The 12,698-nt window shown below is 43.1% G+C and overlaps 1 pseudogene; it reads left to right on the top strand.

Annotated features, from left to right (window-relative positions):
• Window positions 1–285: 285 nt before the first annotated feature.
• On the top strand, window positions 286–3,818 carry LOC115194986 (peroxisomal acyl-coenzyme A oxidase 3-like; annotated as a pseudogene).
• Window positions 3,819–12,698: the final 8,880 nt, after the last annotated feature.

Below are 12,698 nucleotides of genomic sequence, written 5' to 3'. Positions count from 1 at the left end.
CTCGATATTGAAATGTGACCCTTGCTCTATAGATGATTTTCTGAAAGACACGTTTGAACAGCACAAACCCTGGCTGCCACTTCTCTCTGCACATTCTCAAGAATGTTATCTAAAATATTTTCTAGTAGGCTACATCAAGAGATTGGATGACTCCGGGATCGCTTGCGTCAATACAACTCTCCACTCATCCCCTGTTATTTCCACTCTTTCTTCTAGGGAAGAATAAAGTGCCTTAGACAGAATGAGTGTCCCCAACAACACAGAGGAAAAGTATGAGCATAGTGACAAGATGGAGCAGTTCCTCTGGACGTACACAGGAGGAAAGCGTCCTTCAACTGGAAAGACATGGTCATGTTCCTTGAGGGAGAGGACTGCTAGCATTGAAAGTACGCTATGCAATAAGAATTGAGCAGTAAAGGAAGGCTAACCTATATCAGAGCCTTCTATGTGTAAATAGGTTATGTAAAGAAACACTGACAATGGTGACTGGCTGACTGTTAGACTTATTCTTAGAGGAGTATCTACCATGGTGGATAAATGAAGATATCCCATAAAGGCTGCTTACCATTAAAAAAAGGTTGGTCACAGTTCCGGTCTACTTAAGGAGTTGCTCTCCCATACGCACCAATGCAATAGCAGCTGGGTCTGGTCTAGTTAGTTCATTGACTGTATATGAACCAGAAAAATATCTCGCTTCCTCTTCCATCTCAGGTATCTACCACAAATCACGTGACAATATTTTTGCCCACAATTCCAGAACAACACGTGCTCCGGACGTTAAAGAACGAGCGTATCTTTGCTTGGCAGCCCGGCGAAGACCTGTCCACGGAGTAGATGTGTGAGGTCACGTTCAGATGCTGTAAACAGCTGTTCCGGTACGACTTCCTGACACGCGATGACATCATGGGGAAGCCGTGGAGGACAGTGGTGCTGAATGACTGTCTGGGCATGTATGACTGGCCCCTGGGTGCCAAGTATTTGAATCCTTAACAAATGGGTGAGTTTAGATGGATCGATGGGCTAAGAGGACTGAAAGAGAGAGAGATGGGGATAGAGAAATTGTCTGGGCATGTACAGCTGGTCACTGGGGGCAAAGTTCCTCCCCAACAAATGGGTGAGTTTGGATGGATGGATCGGAGGATGGATGGATGGATCGGAGGATGGATGGATGGGAGGGAGGGAGGGAGGAGGATGGATTTCTTTATCTAATCTGCAGGGACCAGTCAAAACAGTAGTGTTACAGTAGTGTCTCAAAGACTTGGTTAGACATCATCAAATGAAATTGTATTAGTCACATGCACCGAATACAACAGCTGTAGACCTTACAGTGAAATGCTTACTTACAAGCCCTTAACCAACAATGCAGTTTAAAAAAATCAGAATAAGAAGAAAAAGGAACAAGTAATAAAGAGCAGCAGTAAAATAACAATAGCGAGGCTATATACAGGGGGTACCAGTACAGAGTCAATGTGCAGGGGCACTGGTTAGTCGAGGTGATATGTACATGTAGGTAGAGTTGTTAAATTGACTATGCATAAATAATAAGAGAGTAGCAGTGGTGTAAAATAGGTGGGGGGGGGGGGGCAATGCAAATAGTCTGGGAAGCCATTTGATTAGATTTTCAGGAATCTTATGGCTTGGGGGTAGAAGTTGTTTAGAAGCCTCTTGGACCTAGACTTGGCACTCTGGTACCGCTTGCTGTGCGGTAGCAGAGAGAACAGTCTATGATAACATCATTTTGAAGAAGCATCATATGGTGTAATGCATGTCTTTATCTTCTCAAGAGACATGATATGAGAGATTATTACAGTGTAAGCATGGCTTTGTTCTGTTTCAGATGTTTGGTGGGACAGTGGCCAACTCCGGATCCCAGAGACATAGCCAGTTTGTGCAGGATACAGAGGACATGACAGTAGACAAACAATCAGCATACACATTCATTCATATCTACCTTCTCCCTTTGAAATGTATTGGAAGCCATGTAAACACGTCTCAACAGTGATTTCATGGTGGCAGGTTATTGCCGTTCAGTGTGTTATGCATGTATGCACTTTGCCCTGGATGCTGCTAACTATGCTAGAATGCTGTACCTAAAAGACATCTTCTAGTTGTTACCACACAACCATACAATTTTACATTTAAGCAGACATACTTATCCAGTGACTTACAGTAGGGAGTGCATACATTTTTCATAATTTTTCCAAACTGGTCCCCCGGTGGGAATCGAATCCACAACCCTGGCGTTGCAAGCACCATGCTCTACCAACTAGGCATTGACCCAAATGTTCTCCATAAAAACTAAAAACCCTAAAAGGTAGACAGCAGAGAAACAGATTGCACATCGCCCATAGATAAACAGGTATGGAGACAATTTAACTACAGGCTATTTATTTCTCTACTTCAATAAACATATATCCCAGTAACACAAAACTGTTGAAATACAATGACACGCCAGTTCAATACAACTTCTGGTGTCCGAAGTCCTGTAAGCTTCACCTGTTGTTGTTTCCCTCCAATACCAGAGCTATGAGGACCACAGCCAAGTACGATCCAAGTACACAGGTGGGTGGGACACATACACTGGTTGTTTCGTATTTGTAATACAAATAAATATACTGACTTATATAAAAATGTAAATACATTGGAAACCAAACCTTGGACGATTTTGTTTTCTTCAGCAACTCAGCCATGATTCATAGAGTTAAACGACTTGAGTGCCAATGAGAATTCACTAGTATTTACTGTGAATAGACCATACTATAGTGATAAAACCTCTCTCCTATCCATGAATTCATAATCAACACCCCTGATTTTGAGGCTGCTAAGTTCTGGGAAGGGAACCTGGGGAAGATGGGTAGATGGGTGTCTTCCCAGCTCTACCCCCCCCTCCCCCCCGACGGAGCCTGTCACAGTCTGCACTCTGATTTAAAAAGGATTGTGGATGGGATTGGTTGCGTAACCAGCAGGGCTATTGTGATCAGATTGCAGATACTCTTAAAAAACTAGACAATTGCTTCTCCGATTCCTTTTAATTCGGAAGAGATGTTTCCGGGAAAGAAAAGGTGCATTCGGTTTGGCTTTGAAAACGGTGCCAGTTTGGGTCTGTTCCACCTGAGCTTTCGAATCGCGGGTAAGGGACCACTGTGATGACACGCCACGTTTGTTTGATGGATCCTTTTTGTCTTCTGGGGCCTCTTGGGGGGAAGGTAGTCCAGAGGTAGTTGGGAGTGGTCGGGTTGCGTTGCTGAGTGTTTGGGTAGTCCAAATATTATGTTGCTGATTGCTGTTTTGGACAGCTGACTAGTGGCTGTAACGGATTGCATCTGGGGAGTAACCTACCCAACCCTGCATAAGGTACAATTATTTCAAAATGTTACAAGTGTACATTTGTGTGGTACTGACCCTGTGACGACTAGTACTGTTTTGGAGGAAGGGCATTAACTACAATTCTCTAACCAACTATATTATTTACATATTTATTTTTATTTATGTATTGTATCTCGTTTTGCTCTATATGGAAAGAACATGTTGAATTATTTGAAATGAACATCTACATCTTTGAAAATTACAATAAAAACATTGTAAAAAATGTGGGCCACTCTCTTTCAGTGTTAGCTTGTGATGTTATATATCAAATCTGTCCAACCTATATTGATTGTGACTTATGTCTTTGACAGGTCAGAGACCCCAAGACTGCTGGTGATGCCAGGAGTGATGGTAGGAGATATGGGGGAAAAACTGGGTCAGAACGGACTGGACAATGGATAGGTTCAATACCATTTGTTTTTATAGAAAATAAAATGCCTTTCATCACACCATCCTATTCTTTGGCATTCAATCAAAATGAGAAGCATTCGTGTTATTATTATATTACTAGAGTCATATTCATTGTGAACTTTGGTGGTGACACTTCAAGACCACCAGAGGGCAGTAGAAGCCTACTTTATATTACTTAGAACGGCCACAATGTTATTTGGAAAAGAACTTTCAACCATGAGAATGTTCTCCCAGGGTGTGCATAACATTCTCTCCCGGGGTGTGCAAAGTTTATACAGTACAAATGCTTAGAAATAAGCTATACAGTGTACAAAACATTAGGAACACCTTCCTAATATTGAATTGCACACCCCCTTTGCCCTCAGAACAACCTCTTGTTGTCGGGGCATGGACTCTACGAGGTCTCGAACATGTTCCACAGGGATACTGGCCCATGTTGACTCCAATGCTTCCCACAGTTGTGTCCAGGTGGTTGAATGTACTTTGGGTGATAGACACAGGAAACTGTTGAGCTTGAAAAACCCAGTAGGTTGCAGTTCTTGACACCTACTACCGTACCCCGTTCAAAGGCTCTTAAATCTTTTGTCTCGCCAATTCACCCTCTGAATGGCACACATACACAATCCATGTCTCAATTGTCTCGAGGCTTAAAAATCCTTCTTTAACCTGTCTCCTCCCCTTCATCTACACTGATTTGAAGTGTATTTAACAAGTGACATCAATAAGGGATCATAGTTTTCACCTTGATTGACCTGGTCCCTCTGTCATGGAAAGAGTATTCCTAAAATTGGCTCTGTGGTTATTGGCAACAACCTAAGATATTATTTTTTTCACCGATCGGGTTTGCAGTGTTTCACAATGGCCAAGTCCCTCTGGAAATATGCTCAATAAGATCAGTGATGTCACCTTGAGGGATACTCCGTCATACCTTTTTAAGGTGAGGAAACCCACCTGCATGCACACACACACACACACACACACACACACACACACACACACACACACACACACACTCCTTTCACACATACTTTTCCACTCTAGAAACAGGAAAGGATGAGGAAGTAGAAGTTCATTTTTTACAACTAACTGCGTGTCCACGACTATGATCAAATATCTACTATTGTGTCTCAGAACCTAATGGTTTGTCACTGTAAAGTTTTTTAGCCAGGATTCCAACACCAACCTTCTGTAGGACTTGGCTGGGCTCTACTCATTCGTGGTGGGATGTCAAATGAAAACATATAAACAAACATTCTGGTTTGAAGTCTTCAGGCCTCCACGCCTGATCTCACAGAAAGAATCTTTCCTCTGTTTTTGTTCCAAACAAACATGGATGGGTTTGACCCGTGAAAAGAAAAATGTCTGTCTGTGTTTGCACACACAAACACACACAGACATGCACACGTGCACTCACACACACACAGACAGACACACACACTGAGATGACACTGCATGTGCTCAAACACGTAAAGAGAAAACGAGCGGGCCTCTGGGTTTTCCTGAATGATGGGAACTTGGCCTTAAGAGGCTTCTGAGAAAACACCTAATGACTAGGGGAGGAGGGAGCCCTTAATCGCTCTGCGGTTAGGATTGGATCCCCAGAAAGGCCTGTATTCGTTACAGCAAACCGTAAAAAAATGCAGTAAAAAGTTTTGCAACGGAAAATGAAAATGAGTGTTTTGTTTTATTGGACAAGTTCAGTGTGTCCCCTACCTGTTTCTGACCGTGTTCTTCTGTTGGGTGTCTAATGAATACGACCCTGGTCAAAATTGGCACTTTTTTACTGCTAGTTTAATGGGTAACAAGGAGCCTAGAGGAAAAAGGGGGTGAGGAGAGTAGGAGGAAATGTTTGGAAAATTCCTCTGTACCCTTGAGACATGTAAAGGAGTCAGTCTTAACATGACTACTCTAAACAACCTGAAACTGTTCATGTTGGTGAAAGTCAACAGAAACTGATTCACATTGATGTTAAACTTGTACATAAACTTAGAGAACTGAACTGTCTTAATCAGTTTATAGTAATTAAGTAGGATTTCCTTCTACAATCAGTTTTTTTTTTTAAACAAGTGAATGCTGATACTCTTGTGAAGAGTTTTACCCTCTTGCATTATTCAAGGGCTGCACAAATACATTCGGAAAGATATGAAAACTGGTCCGTCCACTCTCCCTCCCAACCGTCCACCCTGCCTCCCTCCCTTCCACTCTGCCTCCCTCCCTTCCTCCCGTCCACCCTTCCTCTCGTCCACCCTCCCTCCCCCTTCCTCCCGTCCACCCTCCCTCCCCCTTCCTCCCATCCACCCTCCCTCCCCCTTCCTCCCATCCACCCTCTCTCCCTCCCTCCCGCCCTCCTGTCCACCCTCTCTCCCTCCCTCCCGCCCTCCTGTCCACCCTCTCTCCCTCCTCTGTATGACCCCCTAACAAGCGTTTCCCTGGGTGCCCTGTCCGGGGGCTGAGTCTCCATCTCCAGAATGGCCGTTGTCAACCTGAAGCTTGCCATGACTGTAGCTATTCACGTCTCCGCCACCCGTCGTCAGTTTGGTCCCAAAGACGACCAGGAAATCCCAGTTGGTTACTGTTGGTGGACATAACTAGTGCCAGGAATTTTTCCGGAGACATTCCTTGGGATATAAATCCTTTATCATTTCACTGAAGGTTACATACATCTTCTGTGGAGTCAAGAAGGACTAGTGGTCTCTAAGGGGTCAGCCAATAGGGATCAGAATACATGATAAACAATATATAACAAACTAGTTGTTATAGCCGGGTTTGGAAAGCCAGCAATGCAAATCAATTTCATATTTTCCCAGAGACACTTTTTTCCCCCCAATTACTTTGCAATGCACCACTGTAAATCCATCTTCATGGCCTTTTGGAGTTCCAGATCAGTATGATGATGGACAGAGCAACCAACAGTGAAGAAAGGAAAGGAAGGTAAGGGAGGAATGGAAAGAGGGTTAGGTAGTGATCCCAATACTTGAGAGAGAGAGGGAGGAGAAAAAAAACCCATTGGAGGAGAAGGTCAGAGGGGCGAGACCTCTGGCTTTCTTGTCCAATGGGTTTTCAGAAGGGGAAGAGGAGAGGATGCGAGGAGCATGCATTTGAGGTGTAGGTGTGTGTGCGCAGTATATGCCTTATGGCTATCTGTTTGTTCTAGTTGGGCAGAGATCCATCTCCTGCTCCAGTAAATCCCTAGGGTCCTGGATGGCTCAGAGGGTGTCCAGGAGTGTAGAGGCCTGAGGAGGACACATACCTGGTGAGTGAGTGAGTGAGGTGAGTGAGTGAGAGAGAGAGAGTCAAGGAGTGTAGGGAGGCCTGAGGAGGACACAGACACCTGGCCAGTGAGTCAGACAGATGGGGGTCCTGGTCCCTAATCAAACCCTAACCCTTGCTTCGTGTCAAATCTGCCTCCTAATAATGATGTTGGATGTTGTCTCCCTCTGGTGAGTCCCCTGGGGGCCATCAGGGATGACAACAACCCTAACTATACCTACGAGGGACACAGCATGTTCCAACAGCAGACCAGCAATTATCTGCTCAGCCAACTACACGCCAAACTACACGGTAGTCTGTTTGCGGGAAAAACTGCATTTAAATAACTTATAAATGGCATATTGGTTGGATTCTATTTTTGTTTCTCATTAGTTTATCACAAAGTCTGATTGTATTGGTAGCCTCTCACTGTTCACAGTTCTGGTTTGGACATTTTCTATACAGATCAGCTTTTAAATTCTACATGATAAACCTTGATTTACAGTTGAAGTTGGAAGTTTACATACACCTTAGCCAAATACATTTATACTCAGTTTCACAATTCCTGACATTTAATCCTAATAAAAATTCCCTGTCTTAGGTCAGTTAGGATCAACACTTTATTTTAAGAATGTGAAATGTCAGAATAATAGTAGAGAGAATAATTTATTTTAGCTTTTATTTCTTTCATCACATTCCCTTTGGGTCAGAAGTTTACATACACTCAATTAGTATTTAACATTGCCTTAAAATTGTTTAACTTGGGTCAAACATTTTGGGTAGCCTTCCACAAGCTTCCCACAATAGGTTGGGTGAATTTTGGCCCATTCCTCCTGACAGAGCTGGTGTAACTGAGTCAGGTTTGTAGGCCTCCTTGCTCGCACAAGCTTTTTCAGTTCTGCCCACAAATTTTCTATAGGATTGAGGTCAGGGCTTTGTGATGGCCACTCCGATACCTTGACTTTGTTGCCCTTAAGCCATTATGCCACAACTTTGGAAGTATGCTTGGGGTCATTGTCCATTTGGAAGACTCATTTGTGACCAAGCTTTAACTTCCTGACTGATGTCTTGAGATGTTGCTTCAATATATCCACATCATTTTCCTTCCTCATAATGCCATCTATTTTGTGAAGTGCACCAGTCTCTCCTGCAGCAAAGCACCCCCACAACATGATGCTGCCACCCCCGTGCTTCACGGTTGGGATGGTGTTCTTCGGCTTGCAAGCCTCTCCCTTTTTCCTCCAAACATAACGATAGTCATTTTGGCCAAACAGTTCTATTTTTGTTTCATGAGACCAGAGGACATTTCTCCAAAAAGTACGATCTTTGTCCCCATGTGCAGTTGCAAACCGTAGTTTGGCTTTTTCATGGCGGTTTTTGAGCAGTGGCTTCTTCCTTGCTGAGCGGCCTTTCAGGTTATGTCGATATAGGACTCGTTTTACTGTGGATATAGATACTTTTGTACCTGTTTCCTCCAGCATCTTCACAAGGTCCTTTGCTGTTGTTCTGAGATTGATTTGCACTTTTCGCACCAACGTACGTTCATCTCTAGGAGACAGAACGAGTCTCCTTCCTGAGCGGTTTGACGGCTGCTTGGTCCTATGGTGTTTATACTTGCGTACTATTGTTTGTACAGATGACATTTCTCCCAAGGATGAACCAGACTTGTGGTCTACAATTTGTTTCTGAGGTCTTGGCTGATTTCTTTTGATTTTCCCATGATGTCAAGCAAAGAGGCACTGAGTTTGAAAGTAGGCCTTGAAATACATCCACAGGTACACCTCCAATTGACGTCACCTCCAAATGATGTCAATTAGCCTATCAGAAGCTTCTAAAGCCATGACATAATTTTCTGGAATTTTCCAAGCTGTTTAAAGGCACAGTCAACTTAGTTTATGTAAACTTCTGACCCACTGGAATTGTGATACAGTGAAATAATCTGTCTGTAAACAATTGTTGGAAAAATTGTGTCATGCACACAGTAAATGTCCTAACCGACTTGCCAAAACTGTAGTTTGATAACAAGAAATTTGTGGAGCGGTTGAAAAAAGTTAATGACTCCAACCTAAGTGTATGTAAACTTCCGACTTCAACTGTATCTGATCATTGTCCATGTAGTGAGGATTGAGTCTCCACACAGTCTCCACACACACATACATACACACACGTGACACCATAATAATAGCAGGAACGGAGCATATGGAATGGCATGGAACACATGGAAACCATGTGTTTCATGTATTTGATACCGTTCCACTGATTCCGCTCCAGTCATTAACGAGCCCGTCCTCCCCCATTAAGGTGACACAAACCTGTGCGGGACACCCTTAGCTCTGTGCCTATGAACAGTCAGTTCTATAAGCTGCCCACTGTTCTGGTTCTGGTGGAAAGCTCTTTACTGGAAAGCTATTGTCATGATGCCAGATGTAACAGCCACACTCCAGCTGCCACACCTGGTAGAGGGTAAGCAAAGCCACGCCGACCCTCTGAATGACCCCAGACCCTGGCTAGGCCCCAGAACCCTGTTCAATTGTAGGAACAAAATAATGTCAAATAAAAAAGCAACTAAACAAATGCAAATAGAATGTGTTGAATCGAAAACACACACACACACACACACACACACACACACACACACACACACACACACACACACAGACACACACACACCGGCTCCAGGCTGTGTTTTCCCTTCCCATGCAGCTGTGAGTGAATGAATGCCCTTCCAAGGTAAAGCCATCCAGACAGCCCATGTCTCAGAGAGGGAACAGATGATGTGAGCCTTGGCTAGAGTCTCTCTTTCCTCACACACACACACACACACACACACACACACACCAAGCCCTTTCTCCCCCATCTGCAAAACATCTGGTCGGTTTATTGACATCATACCACAGAGGGTGACTCAACCTGCGGGTCGCCTAGCTACACAGGTCAGCTCTGGCATCTAATTGGCTGGATTGGAAAGAGAAAGGGTAAAAATAAAAGCTCCCATTTTGTCTACCGGATCGGTCACAGCCTGTCACCATTGTAATGTTTATGTTGTCACAGTAAAGGCCAAGCACGTGTGTCTGTGTCATAAGAGGGAGCAGGAGGTGGAGGAGTAGAGTGTGTGTGTGCTTGTGTTAGGCTTGGGCAGTACAGCGTATACACAGTGGCTGTTTCCGCATTTGGAAATAGCCACGACATGTTTTTTTCAATAGCACAATTTGATGGTACTGTATCTAGAACCTAAACGAGTTCTTCGATTTTCCCAATTGGATAATTGATTTAACCCTTTTTGGTTCCAGGTAGAATCCTATTGGGTTCCATGTATAACCCTTTCCACAGAGCATTTTACATGGAAGCCAACATGGGTTATTCTATGTGGACAGCCAAATAACCCTTTTGGAAGTGTTTTAATTAACGCATTTGAATATTTGTAGCAACTTTAAGTAAAAGCTGTAGTAAACAGATGGCGTTCTTCATTTCACCTTGCACATCGTTTGTCATTGTGAAGCTTACCGGTAGTCCCCAGTCATGCGCCAGGTGATCTAGTTACAGTATGGAATTCACAATTAAGTGTTTGCCAGCTAAATATCTTGTAACTATTAAGTTACATGTCTAAAATGTGCTAAATGCACTGCAGTTGTGCATTTTGTTTTCTAATTTTGAAGCTAGTTATCTAGCTAAGTGGTTAGCTTCTTGCAAAATCAAACTTCTCTTGGTAACCGCAGATAATCCCCTCCTGGAACAAGAGCCTTGCTGTCTAATATTTGTTTTGTGTGTGCAGCAAACTAAGAAGCATTTTTTAGTTACCTGTATAACTTTATGGATGTCTGTCCTGCAAATAGTTTTTAGAGACTAAAACATTTTCACAATGCGCTCATTAGCATTTAGCTAGCATTCACTATGGGATTTCACGTGTACTCATTAGAATTGCTAACCTTCGGATTACAGAGGCTTAGTGGGGTTTGAAAATAGCTCCCCTTGTGTTCAGTGCCGGTATTACCGAATGTCGTGGTATGCTCCCTCTCAATGCTTTGATTTTGTTTGTTATTTCTCTTTCCTCTTTATTTTTATTAAAGTGGTTTATAAGGTTTCCTAGTAACTAACATTGTCCAAAAAACAAAATCTACTCTAAAGCTATAATTATTTCCTTATCTGACCCTTCAAAGTTCATATGGTCTCTGGTTAGTGTTTGTGGTGTGTGTGTGTGTGTGTCTAAACCCTACAACCATATCCTCATGATAATCGATCCAGATCATATGTTTGTCCTCATCATCATGTTATACACTACTCTGCATGCCTTGGCCATAGAAGCTGTGAAAACAAACGCGCACACACAGACATCTGCACTCGCTCAACCCCCACTCCTCATGAAGCTATCCATATACAACCCAGTGTTATTATAGTCCGAAGGATTCAGGTCAGTCACTCACTACTTCTAACATATGTGTGCCTTTTGGATAGGGAATCATTTAACCTGGAAAATCTTTGATACTCCAAGTGTGTGTGTGTGTGTGTGTGTGTGTGTGTGTGTGTGCGCATTCGTTCTATGGCTTCCTTTTGTGTGAAAGCCTCCCTGTCTGTTTGAAGTCCCGCAAGGAGGCTTTGGCCCAGCCAGGCATTTCCACCACAGAACCCCCGATTTCCACATGTTTCCAGGTTGACTGAAGGCTTCTCTCTTACTGTTATCAGACAGAGTGTTTGAGCTTGATGATGTATGACTTTGACAGACTGGGACTGAGTTGTCAAAGACCTCTTCGATGCTATAAATATACTACAAATACCATCACAAAAATGATAGTGTATTTAAGCAATAAGGCACCAAGGGGGTTCACGCAATCAGCATTCAGGGCTCGAACCACCTAGTTTACAATTTTTTCTTTATCACTGGAGGCTTCTAAGAGAATGTTGTTTAAACATTTTCTTGATGTTGTGTGACCTTTTGGTTCCTCACAAACTGGAGCACGGTTTCCACAGGGATGTTTTAAAGGGATATGTCAGGATTTTGGCAATATGTATATACTTCCCCAGAGTCAGATGAACTTGTGGATACCATTTTTATGTCTCTGTGTCCAGTATGAAGGATGTTAAAGGTAGTTTCACAAGCCAATGCTTACTAACATTAGTTTCTGCTAGCACGCTAATGAGCCTCATTGCCAAAATCCCGAAGTATCCCTTTCATCGTTTTCCTGTGACTTGCTAGAATATGAACTGGATTAATAAAGTCTTAATGATACTGTACGCATTGGAACCATTCCTTGATTCTCTTCCCTAACGTTGTACTGTAAATATAACCTGATAAATCTCTGAAGCTAAATTAATTTCCCTTTTAATAGGTACATATGGTGTCTATAAACTCAGCAAAAAAAGAAACGTCCTCTCACTGCTTTTATTTTCAGCAAACTTAACATGTGCAAATATTTGTATGAACATAACAAGATTCAACAACTGAAACATAAGCTGATCAAGTTCCACACACACACGTGACTAAAAGAAGGGGGGTCAAAAGTAAGTCAGTATCAGGTGTGGCCACCAGCTGCATTATGTACTGCAGTGCATCTCCTCATGGACTGCCCCGGATTTGCCAGTTCTTGCTGTGAGATGTTACCCCACTCTTCCACCAAGGCACCTGCAAGTTCCTGGACATTTCTGGGGGGAATGGCCCTAGCCCTCCGATCCAACAG

This window comes from Salmo trutta, chromosome 5 (genome assembly GCF_901001165.1).
Source record: "Salmo trutta chromosome 5, fSalTru1.1, whole genome shotgun sequence".
Lineage (NCBI taxonomy): Eukaryota > Metazoa > Chordata > Actinopteri > Salmoniformes > Salmonidae > Salmo > Salmo trutta.
This window is presented reverse-complemented; position numbering and strand designations above follow the sequence as displayed.